Source organism: Rhodnius prolixus, unplaced genomic scaffold (assembly GCF_049639745.1).
Source record: "Rhodnius prolixus isolate KJV_2025 unplaced genomic scaffold, Rpr scaffold_4, whole genome shotgun sequence".
Classification (NCBI taxonomy): domain Eukaryota; kingdom Metazoa; phylum Arthropoda; class Insecta; order Hemiptera; family Reduviidae; genus Rhodnius; species Rhodnius prolixus.
Genome location: NW_027411614.1, coordinates 24,238,935 through 24,258,475, shown reverse-complemented (window position 1 = coordinate 24,258,475; position 19,541 = coordinate 24,238,935). Strand labels below are relative to the sequence as shown.

The 19,541-nt window shown below is 35.2% G+C and overlaps 1 protein-coding gene across 12 annotated transcripts in view; it reads left to right on the top strand.

Annotated features, from left to right (window-relative positions):
• LOC141455712 (pseudouridylate synthase RPUSD2-like) overlaps positions 1-19,541 on the top strand; it is an 880,316-nt gene that overhangs the window by 487,032 nt on the left and 373,743 nt on the right. The gene's annotated exons all lie outside the window — the stretch shown is intronic.

Here is a 19,541-nt window from a genome sequence, read left to right as displayed (position 1 = left end):
ATTGGTCTTTAATGAAAGCTCGGTGACTAAAATTAATGATAACCTTGGCAAGTTGGTTACCTCGAGTCTATTGAGACCGGACCAGAAACTAAATATAATGAATCAATATATTTTTCCATCCCTGACCTATCCACTCCAAACAGCTCCTCTCACGAAACTTCGACCTGCCCTGCTTGAAGGCATCGATATTATGATTAGAAGGAGTGTCAAAGCTATTATTGGACTACCAGCTAACACGTCGACAGCTATGTTCTATGCTCCTCGAAGATTTAGAGGTTTGGGTTTAGTTAGATGTCAATGGGAGGCACCACTCCAACATTGGTCCATCGCTCAGCGGTTGTCCTCGGTCCAGGATGCACAATTCCAGTCAGTGTTTGACTTTGAGGCGGAGGTGAGTCAGTGCGCTGAGAGGTTGGACATGAGTCAGGAGCACCACACGAGCGTCAAAAAATTGAGGCAGACATTGCGGGAGAATGCGTTCGAGGAATGGACTCGGTGCAAGTGGCAGGGTATCGGGGCTCAACACTTTAGGGATGCGCCTAAACTGAATAAATTCCTCTTCGATAAACGAATATTGACAGGTTCGGAGTGGATAAACGCCATAAAATTGAATTCTAACTACGCACCACTTCGTGGTGTTCCTGGTGCCGGTGGACAAATGGTGGGAGAAGTTGGGACCCTCTGCCGCAAGTGTGGCAGGGAGACGGAAACTCCAGCTCATGTGCTGGGAAAATGCCCTTTTAACTCCCTCCTTATCACTCGGCGCCACCATAAGGTCAAGCACGAGCTAGTTCGGCTCCTAAGGGAAAAAGGATATACATGCTTTGAGGAAGTTTATTGCATCGACTCAGCGGGATCGACGAGGTATGCTGATATAGTCGCCCTTCATGACCGCGACAGATCGGCCCTAGTCCTCGACCCGACCGTGAGATTCGAGAGCAATGACCCGGACCAGGCGGAGAAAGTGGACTTGGAAAAAAAAGGTATATATGAGAGTTGTGTCCCCTTCTTGAAAGAGAGGTTCCATGACTTCGGTGACCGAGAGTTTCGGGTTCGGGGTCTCTGGTTCGGTGCCAGAGGTGTCATCCCTAAGCTGACTTTCAGCTTCCTTCAGGAGCTAGGGATTGATCTGAGGGAATTGGAAGCCTTGGCGGAGTCTATCATTGTGGACTCGATTGGCATTATCCACCACCACATCTACGGGGCATGAGTTTGATTGTTCTGCCCGCTTATTTGTTGGTATTATATGATTGTGATATATTGTTATTCTGATTTGGATGTTTCTGTTGCTGGTTTGGTTTATTTTATTTTATTTTATTTTGTTGACATATTGTATTAGTGTTAGGAACGATTTTCGTTTTTCTTTTTTTGCCTGACGAATTGAGGATCTCTCAATGGTGTAGTATTGGTGTTGACTTCTTTCTTTTTTTTTTCCACTTTATCTATATATCTTGATTGACTGATTGGTACGCTGTGTGTCTAGCAACCCGATCTATTTGGGCAGCACCCTTTGTTTTGCAAATATTTGCATTAAAATGTTTCTCTCTCTAAGATGAGGCATGCTGTTAGTAGAAAAAAGAAAAATAATTCCACTATTTTCTGAAACCCTTGATTTCAGTAGCAAGATTGTATATTTTAACTTATTCAATTCAATTGAAAGATTTTTCCGTCTCACTGTTCTTTCGTGGCCTTAAGGTTCCTGCAAATTAGCCATCATTCCGAGGTGTGTCTTTCAGTAGTGGGTGGTAAGTCAGGGTAAATTGTTTGGGTAAGTCAGTATTGTGTTTAAGTTGGCCGGAAGTGGGCAGTTCGTCCGTAATATTGCCCTCCACAGCTGATCCCTACCACTCTTTTACTTAATAATAATGCGATTAAAACCATAAAAAGAAAAAAGCCATTTTCTTTACAAAATAAGTCGAAATTAAAAAGAAATATTTCCTCTAATTTTTTCTAATACGGTAAAATTTATTTGGAAAAACTTTTAGCAAGGAAAAACCATTTAAATGTGGAGAAAAACCATGAAATCACTCTTTACAGGAAAAGATCAGAAAGATTGTTAGTAGCGAGGATTGGTGTAAGTAGCTACTGGAGGAAATGAAGGTCTAAGAATTTGCCAGCTGCGAGCAGTTATCTGTAACTGCCATTGTTAATCTCTCAGATTAGATTGGTAATTCTCACTACTGCCATCTATCAATTCTTTATCCGACAACAATCTTCTTATTGCATTCTCTGCATTCTTGTTTTTTGGGGGGTGATGGGGAAGTTCGCAAATTAAAACTAGTTTTTGATCTTTTTGAGATAGGTTTGGGCAAAATTAATATCTATGTATTTTCCTGTTCGAATTAAGTTTCATTTTGATGTACTTAAATTCCTAACTTAGCTATCATGATTGTTAAAATAAGAAACTCGGTACGAAGTAAGCTACTTGTATACTCAATACTTAGCTCTCCTTCCTAATATGGAAAATAAAGAGCATCTTGTGAATATTAATGAGGAAAATATCAAAATAATTTTATAGTTCTTCAAATATTCTTGAAATAATGTGTCTGAACAATCAGCGCAGCTTTATTATTATACAGAGCATTTATTTATGCAATAGTATAAGTATACATGTACATAGGCATGCCCAGAGGGGTTTTAGGAGTTTGCCCTCTAGAAAATATATGATGAATAAAAGTTTTCTAATAATACGAGGTGTGTTCAAAAAGTAACGGGAATTTTCGTTTTTTGAAAAAAATATTTATTTATTCATCTACATTAATATTGTCGCCTTCAAAGTAGTCCCCTTCGCATACAATACACTTGTGCCAGCGCTTTTTCCAATCCTCGAAACACTTCTGAAACTCGATCTTTGTGATAGCTTTCAGCTCTTTCAGCGATTCGCTTTTAATGTCATCTATGCTTGTAAAACGACGGCCTTTTAATGTTCTCTTTATGTTTGGAAATAGAAAAAAGTCACATGGAGCCATGTCTGGCGAATATGGAGGCTGGGGCATCGTTAAAGTTTTGTTTTTGGCCAAAAATTCACGAACAAGCAATGAAGTGTGAGCAGGTGCATTATCGTAGTGCAAATTCCATGAATTGTTTTGCCACAAATCCGGGCGTTTTTTTCGGATTGCTTCACGCAAACGGCGTTGAACTTGTAGGTAGTACTTCTTATTGATTGTTTGACCTTGTGGCAAGAATTCATGATGCACTATGCCATTAAAATCGAAGAACACAGTGAGCATAACCTTCACATTCGACCGCACTTGTCGAGCCTTTTTCGGTCTTGGCGATCCAGAATGCCTCCACTGGGACGATTGAGCCTTAGTTTCGACATCATATCCGTAAACCCATGTTTCGTCACCTGTTATAACACGTTTCAGTAGATCCGCATCGTTGTCGACTTCATTGAGTGACTCTTGAGCAACTTCCATTCTCCGCTGTTTTTGTTTGAAATTCAACAATTTTGGAACAAATTTTGCTGCCACACGTTTCATACCCAAAACATCCGAAAAAATTTCATGGCATGAGCCAATTGATATGGCAACATCATCAGCGACTTCTCTGATTGTGATTCGGCGATCGTTCATAACCATTTCTTTCACTTTTTTCACGTTTTCATCGGTTGTTGATGTGCTTGGACGTCCAGGTCGTTCGTCATCTTCAACGTTTTCGCGGCCATCTTGGAAACGCTTATACCACTCGTAAATCCTTGTTTTACTCATAGCAGACTCACCATATGCCTTTATTAACATTTCACACACTTTATTACACTTTATTTCATTTTTTACGCAAAATTTAATACAAATTCTTTGATCCATTTTTTTTAACAAACAAAAATCGCCAAGCTCGAAAAACACGTCTAACCTTAACGGCTGCCACTTAAGAAGTAAACAATGAATATTACTGAAAATTTTATCGTACTTCAGGGGCATGTGTACCAACATAATAAAAAAAAAATTTTACAATCAGACTCTCCAAACCCGCGAAATTTAAAAATTCCCGTTACTTTTTGAACACACCTCGTACATTAAAAAAATAACTTTAAGTGTACTGTTTACATAATTAGGTGAACTCAGCTACATCTGTATGTAAACATGAAGCAATCAGTTGTCTACATTCTGAATGAAATTCTCTCATCTCAGAATTAGACGACTCTCCAGATTAGGTAGAATGGAATAAATATTTATTATAATAAATATATACATAAAATAAATATAGAAGTATAAATGTATAAAACATTTCAACCTTCTTAACTAAGTGAAGTAAGAGCAAAGTTAGGTGAGGAGGATAGGAATGCAGGAAAAAAAGGAGAGGAAAAACCTGCAGCTAGTGTAGAGAGTTAGAGGAGTATCTGTTTTAGAATTTTGTGTCTGTATGTTGTAGAAGGATCGTAGGAGGCTATGTCGCGGCATAGTGGATTGGGATGGCAGTCTAGGATGGAAAGGAGTTTGAGCAGACGATTTTGGATAAAGGAGTGTACAGAGATAATGGATGCAGTCTCATGGATTCTAGTGCGTCGTTAAGAGTGTTGCGAGTCTGAGAAATTTGTTCTGGGTTATCTGAAGTTGCTTGATGTTGGAATGAGAGTGTTATTACATCTGATTTGTCGGTTAAAAGTGTGCGTTTGTTGAAGAGTATAGCGTTTGTCTTGTCTTGGTTAATTTTAATTTTCCATTTGCTGCAGAATTTTGTAAGTCTGTCTATTGTAAGAGTAAGTCTGTTGGTGATTGTTCCAAATTAGGTTAGATCCCGTGGGGCTTAGATAGTTTGATCTTTTGTAGCATCCTCTAAAATAAAGGACCTTAAGATTTTTGAAGACCCGAGTGTTTTCTCTCGAGAGTGCCGATATCTCTCTCTGACAGGAAATACTCGGTATCGTTAGTATCGATGCTTCAAATTTCTCTGAAACATGTCCTTGTTTGACAAATCCATGTTATACGTACGTTTACTCAGTCTACAGTGGCCCGCCAAGAGGCTTATCGTCCGTGTTACCTCCCTATTTTTTGGGAGTAACGTCGTAATAAATTTACCATAGTGGCTCATGATTAACCTTCTTCCGCCTCAGGTCTAGGTTTTTGCCCACCTTTGCCTCGACTATTTGTGCTGTCCACGCTGTTTTGGCTGCACTATAGCCGGTATATTCCTGTACAGTAAATGATAGCTCCAGGTCCCTTGATGGTTCAAGGAGAATCCTTTCACACCGGTCAGGCTTAACTCATTATGCTTTTGTTCTGATTGCCCTGTCACACATATTCATCAGAATGCCCATTTAGTCAGTGCCACATTTCCTTGAATTAACGTCGAAAGTCAGTAGAGCCGCTTGAATGTCTTAAGAAAATTAGAACACTAAAAATTGGTTTATTTTTCTTTAGAAAAATCTTCCTCTTGTAATTTCTGCAGCACAAATCTGTTGTAAGTAGCTCTGTCAGGAAGACTGAAGACAGTTTCGCTAGACTTACCCTGATACATTAGATTAGCATCTCTCTCTCCTTCTTCGGTCCTGAAGCCGTCCCAGAACTTCATATATAAGATTAATCGATTAATTATAGCTTGAACTATTATTTATTTTATAGTTATAAAAGATCAAGTTACCTAAATTACTTTTTAAACCATATCCTTAGAAGCAATCTCATCCTAAGAATAGTTCTAAAATGAAGAAGTAATGCATTTTACGTTTTGAAACAAAATTCTGAGCACGCCCCTCTATACTTACCTCATGGCTAATTCCTTCTTAATCACTTGAAATGTCATCTAACATTAATTACTTTTCTGTTACAGGTAAGTCCATCCTTGTTGCTTCCTTCTAAGCCTCAATGCCACGTAAATATAATTGATTTATATATTCTTAACTTTTCTTTTATATTTTATTTACTACAAATTTAGGCGGTCAGCTGTGGAAGCTGTAGTTTTATTTTCCATCCATAATACATTCTTAATAAATCATTTAATCTACGCAACTAATTTTAGACTAGTTTTAAAACTTTCAAAGGACTATACTTTTAGTTGCAATACATAACCTTAGAATTAGGCTTAACCATTGTTTTCAGCTTTTAATCTTAAATTGGGTGATTTTCGGGTGTTTTAGCTGATAGTAGGGTAAATCTATTGCAATGTAATAATACTTTCCGAGATGTTCTCTTAAATAATTAGTTTAAATAATTTATTCTTGAATTACTGAAGATTTATCCTAAGTACTGTGAGGTCTTCATTGAAGTGAGAAGAAATTATGAAAAATACAATATAATACTTACTGAAGTTGGGCTCGGACAGTGTTATTGCCTTTTTTCATGAACACATTTTCATCTCTAATCGGGTAGCACAGCTTCTTCTATTAACCAAGATATAGGAACTATTTATTTTGTCGTTTACAATTTATTTTTTGATTCTTTATTATAAATTACGGCTGATTTTGGAAAGGAGTGTAACCTAACATTAGCATCAGCATGATTAAAATAACTGTTGACGCTGTATACACGCCTGATTGGTTGTAAACCAATTGAAAAGGTGAATATTGATTTTGAAATTGAGTTTGTGAGTGAAATTTAATAATAAATTTTAGTAAAATGTAATTATTATTAAAAGTTATTGCTTAACTCAAAATATAATTTAATGTTAACAAATGTTGACAGTATGGTTCCTAGCATGGTACGTTATTGTTATGTATAATATTTATTTATTAAAACCACATTTGAATAGTAACCGCGTATATTTGAGGTTTTCTGCAATGTTATTTTAGATCCCTCTAATATTATCTTTAACATTATATTTGTTGTGTATTCTACATTGAGGTGAATTTTAAAAATATTGTCATGTCTAATGTCCCTCCTCTCCGCTGGAGTTAGGTGAGTCCATTCTCACTACATGACGAAACAGCTGTCCCAGATTCTCTAGGAGAAGATGTAGGTGCTAGCGATTTGGGATCACTATTCCCTGAAGCCAAAGCACCTCATCCCCACCAGTTGATTGCTCTCCGTAAAGAGGAAAGCTCCCCAAACAATGTATTCTGGGCTCGTTCCCCTCGAATTCCCTACACCAAACTGATCGATTGATCTCTGATAATAATAGTTGAGACAGGCCAAAATCTGTCTCAAAAAAAGGGAAACCAATAATATGTGTGCAGCGTCGAAAAAAGTAATGGTTGTAGTGGTTGTAATAATTTTGTTGGCTCTAAATAACAATGTAATTAATCCTATCTCATGATGTTTAAGATACAGTACCTTACATTAGACGAAATGATACTTTAGGAAGTTCCCATAATAGAATTCTTCTAAAAAAAAAAACATTTAAAAAAGTAAATTAGAATTCCATTAGTACTATGTGGGTACCAAATTTAAAGTCTTTGGTACTTCAAACCTCAAAAAAAAAAAAAAAAAAAATGAAAATCCATTTGACAAAGAGGTCCTTCTGTTTTTTGGTAGTTACAGTGGAATATCCGAATGGAACCAAATCGAAATTAGTTTGATCATCCTGAGATTTTTCACCTTTGATACAGTTTTTTAAAACACACAATCGGGAATTTTAAAAAAACAACTTTTTCATGCTCTGGGGCCTTCAAAACGGACATATCTGATGAAGAACTTCATTCCGTAAATTTGGCATCCTCGTCGTTCTGTTCTTACCTACTTAACCTGACAGTAATAAATGGAACATTTTGAATATATATTAAATTTAAATTAATAAAAAGCTTCTTTTTTTTGTAATTTATTAAAAATATAACTTTTAAAGGTCTCAAGAACTTAGCATTGTCATTGTTAATGAGATTACGTTCTAATTGGCTTTCTTTGTTTTTGTTTCTTACTTTCGAAAACTGTGAAAAAAGGACAATTTTAATAAGTATATTTTATGTTGAGCAACATTACTGAAAATAAGATAACTGTGCTGTTTTTTAAAGTCGGCGTTAATGAATGCAAAAACTCTAAAACAAATAGTTTATTAATTAATTTGACATTTTGCTAATTTTTTCTCTATAGATAACATTGCGGTTGATTTCGTTTTTTATTCAGCAAGAATAATCTTTATTCCTATAATTTTATTAACAGTTTTGTTTGCCCCCATATTTAGAATTACTTCTATTGCGGAATCAGCTCAGATTCCTTATTTGTCTCAACTTCATTTCGTATCATAGATTTCCCGACAGTTAATTCTACTCTTCTATATTCCAGTATTCTAGATCTTATTATCATTATTATTATTGTTTAAACAAATGATTTCTCATCTTGCGCATATGTCTTTGTCAATATTAAGAATATTCTTGTGCCACCTATGATATACTTAACGGATTTAAATATAAGAAAGTTTATTTTTAATAAATTCAAGTAAAACAGTAGGAGGTAATGTTCTGTTTTGAGAACGAATGAAATTTCATTTATATTTATAAACGTATATCTGGAATTGCCGTTAAATATTTTTACTTTCTGTCTTATTTACGGTAAAACTGGCACTTTCTCTTAGCACAAAAAGAACGTATAACTCTTCCATAACGCCAAAAATTATTTTTATCTTTTAAGTTTCATGATTTTACAGATTTTTTTTTAAATAAAAAATTAGTGAATAAACATCAAAGATGGACGACGTTGTATTCCTAAATATAGACATTGAGATCGTGTAAAGAAGACGCGCCAATTACAGATAGAGGTCTCGGCCGGTCACACGAGGTGAAAGTGGCCTCAAGGTTTCTACCGTATTACAGATTTCACTTTCATCACACTTTGGCAATTGCTTTGTCCTCTTTACATTTGCCTTTACCTTTATAGAAAAGATATCGCTAATTCTTCTTCCAATTGGTTTTATTTACTGAGACGATCTAAGTCATAGTAATAAAATAATGTATTAATAAGTAAAAAAAAAAATAGTTAAGTTCTTTTAGGCGAGCTTTATGTCAGATTAAGTGCCGTGGACGGAGGCGACTAGCAAACATTGCTACTAATTCCTTTAATTAAGCATTAAATACAATCCAAGGCTTAGACCGGGAATAGAACCTACTAACCAGCAATACATCTTAGCATTGCGGGTGTAGCCTCTAACCGCTCAGCTATCGGGGCGGGGCGTCTTTAATATTATAAATATTAATAATTCCATAGTGTTTTTACAATAATTATTACGATAAACCATGCATGTCGCTCATAATTTACAACTGAACAAGGCCACTTCTGAAAACCATATTTATCAACCAAATTTCAAATATTTCAATGACCCGAAAATCCATATTCCATCCTGGCTCGCAAACCAGGTTAGCCAGAAGGTTATCAACTGCTCTCTGTATCTGAGGAGGCACGTTTGAAGACACAGTACATGCTTCTCAAGTTGAGTAAAGTGCATTATTTGATAAATTAAGGAAAAAGTATGATGTTTTACATGAAAGATATTGATCACATAAATATGTGGTAGGAGGTTTCTAATTTTTTTGGTAATCAAATGCAACTCTCCCAAAATTACCAAATCCTATTAAACCTTCTTGTTTGTGACAGATGTAAAATTAATTTTTAGCCATTTTGTTTATGCTTGAGAACATCTAAAGCTCTTAACATTAGATTTTTCTTAGAAAAATCACTCGGAAAACGATTTATTTCCCGATATTAAGAAAAATACTAGCTTTACAGCCTTGGCAATATTTTTAGTGGAAAGAGGATGAAAAAATACATAAAAATGACCTATCGCGTGCTCTTCTTTCTCTTTGATAACAAGTTAAAAAATTGAAATATGATTAATAAATACCAGATTTTGAAATGGCCTAGCACCTTTAATTTTGAAGATAACGAATTGCGGTTTCCGGTTTCTTTCATAACTTTTTATACTTTTTAAAACTGTGTATATGAAAATGGGGGTCAACTGCGAACCCTCACTTTTGGTCACGCGTCTGCCGCGTATGCAGGCAGGAATCTAAAATCAAGTCACATATTCTGAAACTAGAGGCGACGGACAAGAAATTTTTCCTCAACCATTTTTTGCTCAGATTAACCGTTTAAGCATGAAATGCATTTGAGCCGTCTTAAAATGAACTGCTTGTATATACTCCATTGTAGTCTTAAACAACCGAAGTGATTTATTTAGGTTTACATCAAAGAAATCTTTACTGAACCAATTGAAATTTCGTGTAAGTTCCTTAGTGAGATGAGAAGTAGATCGTAAACCATCAAAAAAGATCCTCACGAAGATGATTCCTCTAGGTGGAAAGCAAAATAGAGACGTACACAGGTCACCTCCCCATGTTCTCCTTTAAAAAATGAACTACTCAGGAATTACGAGCCAATCCGTTCCGTACATTAAAGCATCAGTTCGTACGACTGATTACCTCAAGTGCCACATTTCTGAGTAGTCCATAAATCAGAAAATTTGTAAAGATGGCTAGTAAATTTGTACTAAAGCTAGCAGAGTTGATAAAGGATAAATTGCCGTTGTACACAGTGGTAACGTAACAGGAGATGGTCAAGTGTGCGAAGGTATATGGTTGTATGCTGGTTTAGGCCATGTGTATGGTGCTTTATAGGGTGGAAACCCTTTACTTCTTAGCGAATGAAATCCTCGGATCTTCTTGATGTAATGGAAGATGCTGGCTTCACCGAACGCAGTTTTCTTTCTCTTAGTAGCGTAAGGACTTCGTGAGAGATTATGTTTTCTGCTACCATATCCTTTGCGTAAGTTTATTGGTAGGATTTCTGGTGTAGATTTAATAAACTCGGTAATTTTGCTTGTCGCAACCTATGGTCCATATGATGCTGGCGGGAATCTATAAGAGAATCGAGCCAGAAATATGATCTGCAATTTTTATTTTTAACTTTTCTCATGTTCTTGTTCACTTTTCATTTCATATATTTACGTTCAAAATGCACAATTCATTTCATCAGCCAATTTAATTTTAAAATAGCTGAATATGAAATATTAGGCATTTTTTAAGCATTTTTTTGGTCAATGCTTGTTTATTTATAGATTTTATTAGCATATTTTTTTATAAATGATTTGTGTTTTTAATATGAATTTTTAATTGCTGTTAATGACCGTTTACATTTTTAAATAAAACTTTCTCCATGTTTATTTTAAATTATGAATACAATTTTATTTTTAATTAGAATTAAAATTCGGTAATTAAACTTTAATCGCTAATTTAGAGATGAGTACATTACAGTTTCTTTAATTACTGTAAAAAGGTTTAAGGAGAATGTGATAACTAGTTGAATGCCATTAGTAATTAGTGGCAGCAGGTCTCTGAATGTCCACCATTACCGGCACTTAGCTAGGAACTATTTCCTATAGTTTTTGTAACAATCTTGTTACCTTCTGTAGTTACCTTCTCCCTACAGTATAATAATTTTCTTGAATAAAGGATTTCCAAAGTTTTCCCTTGCCAGCCGTTTCATTTATTATATATGTTATTGAGAAGTAAATGTACTTACGGTGTAAATAAAAAATGAGTTGTCTTAATTTCTAAAATTTTACATTTTAGCAATAGTTTCCTTACTATTATAAAAAGAGATGAAATAAAAGCATTTAGAGCTCATTAGGCCTTAATTTGTGCAATTTAGCGGTTTGATAATTCCTCATCTCGCCTAGGTTATCTAGGTTAGGTTATGAGATGAATGATTTTCGAAGATCAGTAGATAACATTTCTTCAACCGAAGGATTTCATGAATTCTGTTGAATATTGATCTTTATTCATTCCAGAGGAAATTGCGTGGATAAGAATAAGGTCTTAGTTGTTTATATGAGGGTCGTTTGAAAAGTCCGTGCAAAGTCAGAGAGATAGCACTACTGGCGCGTATCGAGGTTATGTTTAGTTAGTAGCATCTCTTGGAAGAACACACACCAAGTTTCAGCCAGATCGGTCTATTTCTTTGTGTTTGGCATTCGTTTGAATCGAGGAAGTCGAGTGATTTTCAAAAAATGGACGAAAAAGAATTTCGTGTGTTGATTAAACACTACTTTATGAAAGGCAAAACGTCTCAGGAGACTAAAGAGAAGCTTGATAAACATTATGGTGACTCTGCACCACCTTCGATTAGAACAGTTTATAAGTGGTTTCAAAATTTTCGGAGTGGCCATATGGGCACAAGTGACGCTGAACGTTCTGGACGCCCTGTTGAGGTTACTACTCCAGAAATCATTCATAAAATCCATGATATGGTGATGGATGACAGAAAAGTGAAGGTGCGTAAGATTGCTAGTGCTGTGGGCATCTCGAATGAACGGGTACATAATATTTTGCATCAACATTTGGACATGACAAAGCTATCCGCAAGATGGGTGCCGCGATTGCTCACGCTTGACCAAAAACAAAATCGTGTGAAGTGTTGCAAGTACGGTTTGCAGCTGTTCCAGAAGAATCCGCAGGACTTTAAGCGTCGTTTCGTCACTGTGGATGAAACATGGATACATCACTACACTCCTGAGACCAAAGAACAATCTAAACAATGGGTTACCAAGGGGGAATCTGCGCCAAAAAAGGCAAAGACCGTTCCTTTGGCCGGAAAGATTATGGCGACTGTCTTTTGGGATTCGCAAGGAATAATCCTCATCGACTATCTGGAAAAGGGTAAAACTATTACAGGTGCATATTATTCATCGTTATTGGACCGTTTGAAAAGCGAGCTGCAAGAAAAACGCCCACGATTGGCCCACAAAAAAGTCCTTTACCATCACGACAACGCACCAGCTCACACCTCAGCAGTTGTGGTCGCAAAATTAATGGAAATAGGGTTCCAACTCGTTTCACATCCCCCCTATTCTCCAGACTTGGCTCCCTCGGACTACTATTTGTTCCCCAATATGAAGAAATGGCTGGCGGGAAAAAGATTTTATTCAAACGAGGAGGTGATTGGAGAAACGAATGGCTATTTTTCAGACTTGGACAAATCCTATTATTCGGAAGGGATCAACAAACTAGAGCAGCGTTGGACGAAGTGTATAAGCCTAAAAGGAGACTATGTTGAAAAATAAAAAAGGTTTACCCCAAAAAATTAAGTAGTTTTTATTTTTGCACGGACTTTTCAAACGACCCTCGTATAGTTAGAACTCCATTAACATTGGTAGGCAAGGTATGCATTTGCAAGATACATTTGTATCTTATTAATCACTTTCGTGTCTGTCACTACTGCAGCATCTAAAGAGAGAGTTGCAAACTGACAGACAGATACAGGAGGAAACAGTTAAGGAGATCTAATTCCCCCCAAAAAATAGTTTTGTTTTCAGTGAACTTAACATAAAGTGCACCTTTTTTAAACAAAATTTTGAAAATTTCACGATCGTTAAACTTCTTGTTTATTATTCAGAGAGGAAATGAAAATATATATTTACAAATTCGAAAGGGTCTAAACGCATAAATGCCCTCTTTTATATCTTTCAAGTTTCGTTCGATAAAAAAATGCTTTGATCTGTTTTCTCGTATCACTTCTGTCACTTGTCTAGTGTTCCCTGTATAAAGTTCAATATATATAAAGACACATATTACATACACAATTCAGAATATAATAGAATCTCCCTTTCTACATAGGCCAGCAAAGCAATTCCTCCCTTCCTGAAACGTTCAAGAGGTTTCTGTCCCCTTTCAATTGGATCTAGCCTTCAAAGAATTCTTACGACACCATTATATCGCTCACGAAGAACTCTTTCCTAACTAAAATCTACTATTACGCGTTTTTTATTGACTTTTTCTTTCTTAGAACATCTTTCAATAATATCTTTTATTCCTAAACTTAGATAAAAGTTATTTCTGTTTCTATTAAACTTCATAGATATTTACTCTTTAACAAAAACTTACAATTTAAAAAGTTAAGTATAAGGGGTGATTAAATGCTAAAAGGTACACAAATCAGAAAGTACCCAACATTTCATTAATACTTCATTGATATCATTTGAGTAATTTTACTGTATTAACTTTAGATGTCACAGACCTTATGCTGGCTATTTAAATCTCCAAAATTTAACCTTCTATATCTCATTAACTTCTTACTTACTTATCTGGCGTTACAGTTCGATTATGAACTTTGGCCTCCCGCACAATCCTGTTCCAGGTATCCCGAGCTACCGCCTTCATCCTCCATGCAGTCACTCCAAGTCCTGCTCCACGTCTCTCAACCAGCTCGTTCTGGGACGCCCTCTTCTTCTTTTTCTTCCTCTGGTAATCTCTCTATATGCCCAAGCCAACTTATTCCTCTCGACTTGACAAACCTAACTATATTCTCATGCCCCATGAGTTCATCAAGTTCTCTATTCTTCCTAACTCGCCATGAGCCGTGTACGCAAACTGGGCTGGAGTATCTTTCTTTCAAAGACCCTTAGGGCCAACTGGTCTGCTACTTTCAGGCTCCATGGAACCCTATCGGCCTAATCAGCGATTTGTACATTTCAAGTTTAAGTTTCCCTGGTTAACAGTCTTGATTTCAAAAGTTTTTGCAGGCCAAAGAAGGCTCTATTTCCCGCCTCGATTCTACTTCTGATCTCCTCATTTCCCTTCTTTGCGCAGTTTAATTCTACTCCAAGATATAATATCTCATTAACTGTTATCATTAAAACATTGCAATTTATAACAACTATAGAGCTAACTTTTCTCTTCAATTCAGTAAAGGATTGATTGAAATATGAACGAAATGAAGAGAGATATAAAGGTTTGAAATTTGAAGGAATTTGAAAACCTCCAAAGCTTAACTTCCTATATTTCATAAACGATAACTATTAGAACATTTTAATTTATACCAGTTATAGAGCTAACTTTTCCCTACAATTTGGTAAAGAATTCATTGAAATCTAAGCATTACGAAGAGGGAAATTGTTTGAAATTCGAAGGAAATTAAAAACCTCCAAAATTTAACCTTCTATATCTCAATAACTATTATCACTAAGTTATTGCTATTTATACCAATTAAAGAGCAGACTTTTCTCTACAATTGGGTAAAGAATTCATTGAAATCTGAACAAAACGAAGAGAGATATAAAGATTTGAAATTTGAAGGAATTTGAAAACCTCCAAAACTTAACTTCTTATATCTCATAAACTATTATAACAACTAGAACATTGCAATTTAAACCAATTATTGAGCTAACTTTAGCTTAGAAAAAGATAAAAAAATTGACAAAGTTGGGTGCTTTGAACGTTATGCTTTTTCGTACAGTTTCGTACAGACGATCAACCCTTATACATCTCTTCTACCGGACAGTTTTAATTATTGCAACTAAATTATGTAAAAATGGATTTCAGAGGCCTTGTTCATATTTTCCATTTTTTTAACTGATGATTATACATTTATTCTTTTTCGCATTCATACTTAAATAAGAAGCTTTAAATGTTCTTGATCGAATTAAGAAATTGAAACAAAATATTTGCCTTGTTGAAAGATTTTCATCTATTTTAATACTAACACCAAAACGTTTACTTGTGAATTTCACATTGCCGACGTGGGAAGCTCTAGTTTTGTTATAGATGATTCTTAAACGTATTTGTTCTGCATAAATATATAGTCACTGCAACTTGAGTAAAAAAAGCAAGTAAAGGTGAAATCGCATTATTTTACGATATTTAGAGTAGTCACTTGATGGGACTTAAAACTCCAGTATATGTTCAGTAACCAAATAAGTAAAACCTTACCAAAAACAGGAACTACTTGTCTGACTTTTTGAAGGGTTTACGAGCGGAATTCGCTTTGGGTAGGGGCTTGCAGCTCTCTTCTAAATTTTTTTGTGCTGAAGTGAAACTTTTACTTAAATATGGTGGCAGTTCAATTTGGGTAGTATAACCACAGTCGCAGCAAAGACTGTAAGAGGCGACTGCACTTTTTGCTCAAAATTACTTCCCAAGGATAAGGCATGCCCTATAAATGTCATATACATGTAATAAGCGTAGAATTTCTAAGAGATGATCTTGGTTATGTTCAGATGTCAGAACCTATACCTTGGAACCTTGCTAGCCTGGATTCAAAAGCCATTCATTGTGTTTCAAAGTACTTTACAGCGTCACAATGAAAGATTAATGCTTACGGTCGAACATGAGGTTTTCCATGTAGTTAGAAAATGTACATCGCATATTCTGCTTTTACGTTTCAACGGAAAATCTATACGAGAGATAGCTTTTACCCACTTTAAGAATTCATCTTCGTCTTTAGTCTTTAACCAAGACTAAAAATGAAGATTCCTTGAATACGTTTTAGTTTTCATGTTCATCTTGTTTCTTCTTTATTTGTTACAATGATAACAGTAACAAATGAAGCAAACGAGTGGAGAAGTTACCCAGTGGTAACACTCCAAATTCATGAGACTGTTAGTCACTTTCTTCACTAGAGAGGAGATTACGAGGACACACTGTCTCTTAAGACGTCTTGTCGGGTTATCAGGAAGAGTTCTTGAAGAAAGATTTTGAGCTAGAGGATTTGCGTATCATTGCAGATTGATGTGCAGTTTCCTGTATCGGGTTCTGGCGACTTAGGTGATAAAAGGAATGTTAAGATCTGTATGTATAGTCCGGTTTGAAACTTAAAATGGAGCGTTTACTGTATTCTAAGTATTGTAGATTGTAGAGATCGAATTCTTTGGAGATTGGTGCGTTTGGTTGAATCCCAAAATTGTATTCCATATACCCAGATGGGTTTTAAATTAGTCGTATAAATCAGTTTTTTATTGCAATCGTTTATTTAATAAAAGAATTTTCATTTAAAGTATAAATAACGTGTACATACACCACATAACCTCCATCACTCAGTAAGCAACTGTGAGACTGAAATTTAGCTAATGGCATCCTTCATTTTAATAAGTCAATGAATCACTCAATCTCTGATGATGGATATAAATCTAAAATCGATCACAGGAATATAACAACTTTCTATGACGGATAAAATCATCGATATGTGAATAATCTTGTTAGGTTAGAAATCGTCCCTAACGTGATTGGAGGATGATTACTATATCGTAGTTTGCCTTCATCTAATCGTAAGAGTCAAGTAAATGGCTGCAGTTTACGCAGGAGAAGCGCTTCTTCATTTATAAAATCCTTAAATTTGGGAAGTTTGGCGACGCAGCCTGGATTTTATTGTGATTTATATGGTGTCATTGAAGTAGTGGATGAGCTTGATTATCGCTTACACAGAATTTAGGAATTCTTCTTTCAAATTTTCTTAGATCAAAATTTTGTAAAGAATAAAGTTTTAGTAAGTGATAATTGTAATAAGCGGAGATCGTTTGAGGCATTTTGATCTACCAAAACCCAAATATTGATGGAACAGTTATTAGAATTCGGATAATATTTTGAAGACCTGATATTCTTAAACTTAACATCTTCTTTTAAAAAAATATTTCATTTAAAGTAAACTGTAAACGTAGCCCAAGGGAATGTTCTTATTTGTAATTAAATTAATAAACCGTATTTTCGACCTTATACTTTAATTATGAACATCTGAAAGGTTGCTTGGAAATATTCAGCATATATACATGGCATTCAGCGGTATGGTGACATTTGCTTAGCTACTACGCCATATAATAGCATTTCACAGTGTCTTCCCTACGTTTCGCCATTAATTAACAATCTTGCCTAGAGGTTTGATTAAACCCTTTAGACATTCACATGTAGATTAAATTTAATTCTATTTTGTAATTATATCCTAGTATTAATTCTACAATTCTGACGTATATTTAGACAATATTGAGTTCTAATTCCAACATACTTTCACTTATTTGTTCTGTAATTTAATTCATTGGAATTTAGTTTTTACCTTGAATATTGAATTATTATTTATGTGATTCTGTTTTTTAGTATATTATAATATTGACCTCTCTTCCAATGCCTTACATTGTAGTGGTTGTAGCGGCTAACTGAATTAATCCAACTGTTGGAGCTTTCTCGTAGGCTGCGAGGTTGAGCTTACCCGAAAAAGTAACAGAAACATGGATAAATCAATTTGAAAATTGAAGTGGAAATCCAAAACTGTTTAAGACGAAGATATTAGCCATGAAAAAAAGTGTAAAATTTTGTGTTGTGACGAGTATATTCGTCATGCGTTTTCAGTAGTGACCATCGGCAGTTAATTTTGCAATTTTAGTTAAAACTAAAATATATTCGTAAACTGCAAGAATTTTGGAATATTTTGAGGACATGTCGAAATAAAAAGAACTAATAGATAAGATATAAGTATATGAATTAGTCTTCGTAAATGTATCCTTGTCTTTTATTAGTCATCACTGAATCAAAACGAATTCATATATTGTGTTAGGCTAGACTATGCAGTAAGTGGCGCGCCTGGTAATAAAAAACGGGATGAAGATCCTTTTGTTCCCTATTTACCTGTATTCAAGAGGGCGGAGCTTTTGGCTCATGTGCGGGGTTCAAGATTTAGCGATCACCAAAATTACGTAACCTGCCAAGATATTTTCCTGCATAATTGTCTGTATTTTATCATCTGGTCAGGGATTCATTTGCATAAATACCAGTCTGTAATGTTGCGACCTACTCGAGATAATTGCAGCAGTGTGCATCCTTTGCAATTTGGTATTTATGCAAGGAGAGTATTGAGTGAGCTGTTTAGTTTATTTAGTGGCACCAGGTTTTTCCGAGTTTTATGATCCTTTGCCGGATTTCCTCGACACACTTTATCATTTGCATGCGTATTTGAGATAAGGTAATTTAGAAAATATTTTTGTTCGATCGGAGAAAGTAAATCAGTGTGCAGCAAGGTGTTACCGGATCAACAAAAATAGCATATTCGAGTGCAACGAAATTTATTTTTGATGTTTTTGGTTCCTATTTAAGTTAATAATAAATAAATGAACAAGTGTACATGAAATAAATAACGAAAAAACAAATATAAAAGTCATTTCATTGCAACCCAATTTCATATCAATCATACTCTGGGTTTGACGAATATATTCGTTATCGCTTAATTTGCACGACGCACGTAGGGGCCAGATTTTCCAACAAAGTCGAAACAGTTAACTGGTAAATTATTTTCAATTGTTCTTCAATTTATAATTAGCGTAATCGAAGGCTAAACGATCCAAGAATTGTACCGAGGGTTGTCTGTTTTCTCAGCCTCCTGCACTTGCGTCTTTCTGTACTATCCTACTATTACTTGCTGATAGAATTGAGGGATATCCCGGAGAAAATTCTTCTGCCGATTCCAGGACAAGCCTGTCATTTCTTTTTTGGTTAATAATTTCAACATTTCTAATATTAGATATTATATTTAATTAAATATTCAGTCAGTGTTAGTAATTAGTGAGATTTAATTATTGGAGAACTAAAATGTATGCATACGTGAATAATTACTTGAAATCTCAATGAAAGCAGGTAATCTTTGCTAAGGAACTTTAGCACTTCAGTTGGAAGCGTCAGGCTCCATTCTTCCCCTTTTTAATAAATGCGTGTACTGTTCTCAGTGTCAAGGGGACATTATATGTATATATAGGATGTGTTCTCAGTCACCTATCTTCTGCTTACCATGTCATTTCCTTTTAGTTTTTATCAAGGTGCTCCTTTTTTTTAGAATATAAAATGAATTACCTTCTTTTTTTATTTATAAACTCGACGCCGCCCGCCTGTATTTAATTATAAATAAGAAGTTTCAAGTGCCCTTTTTTATTAA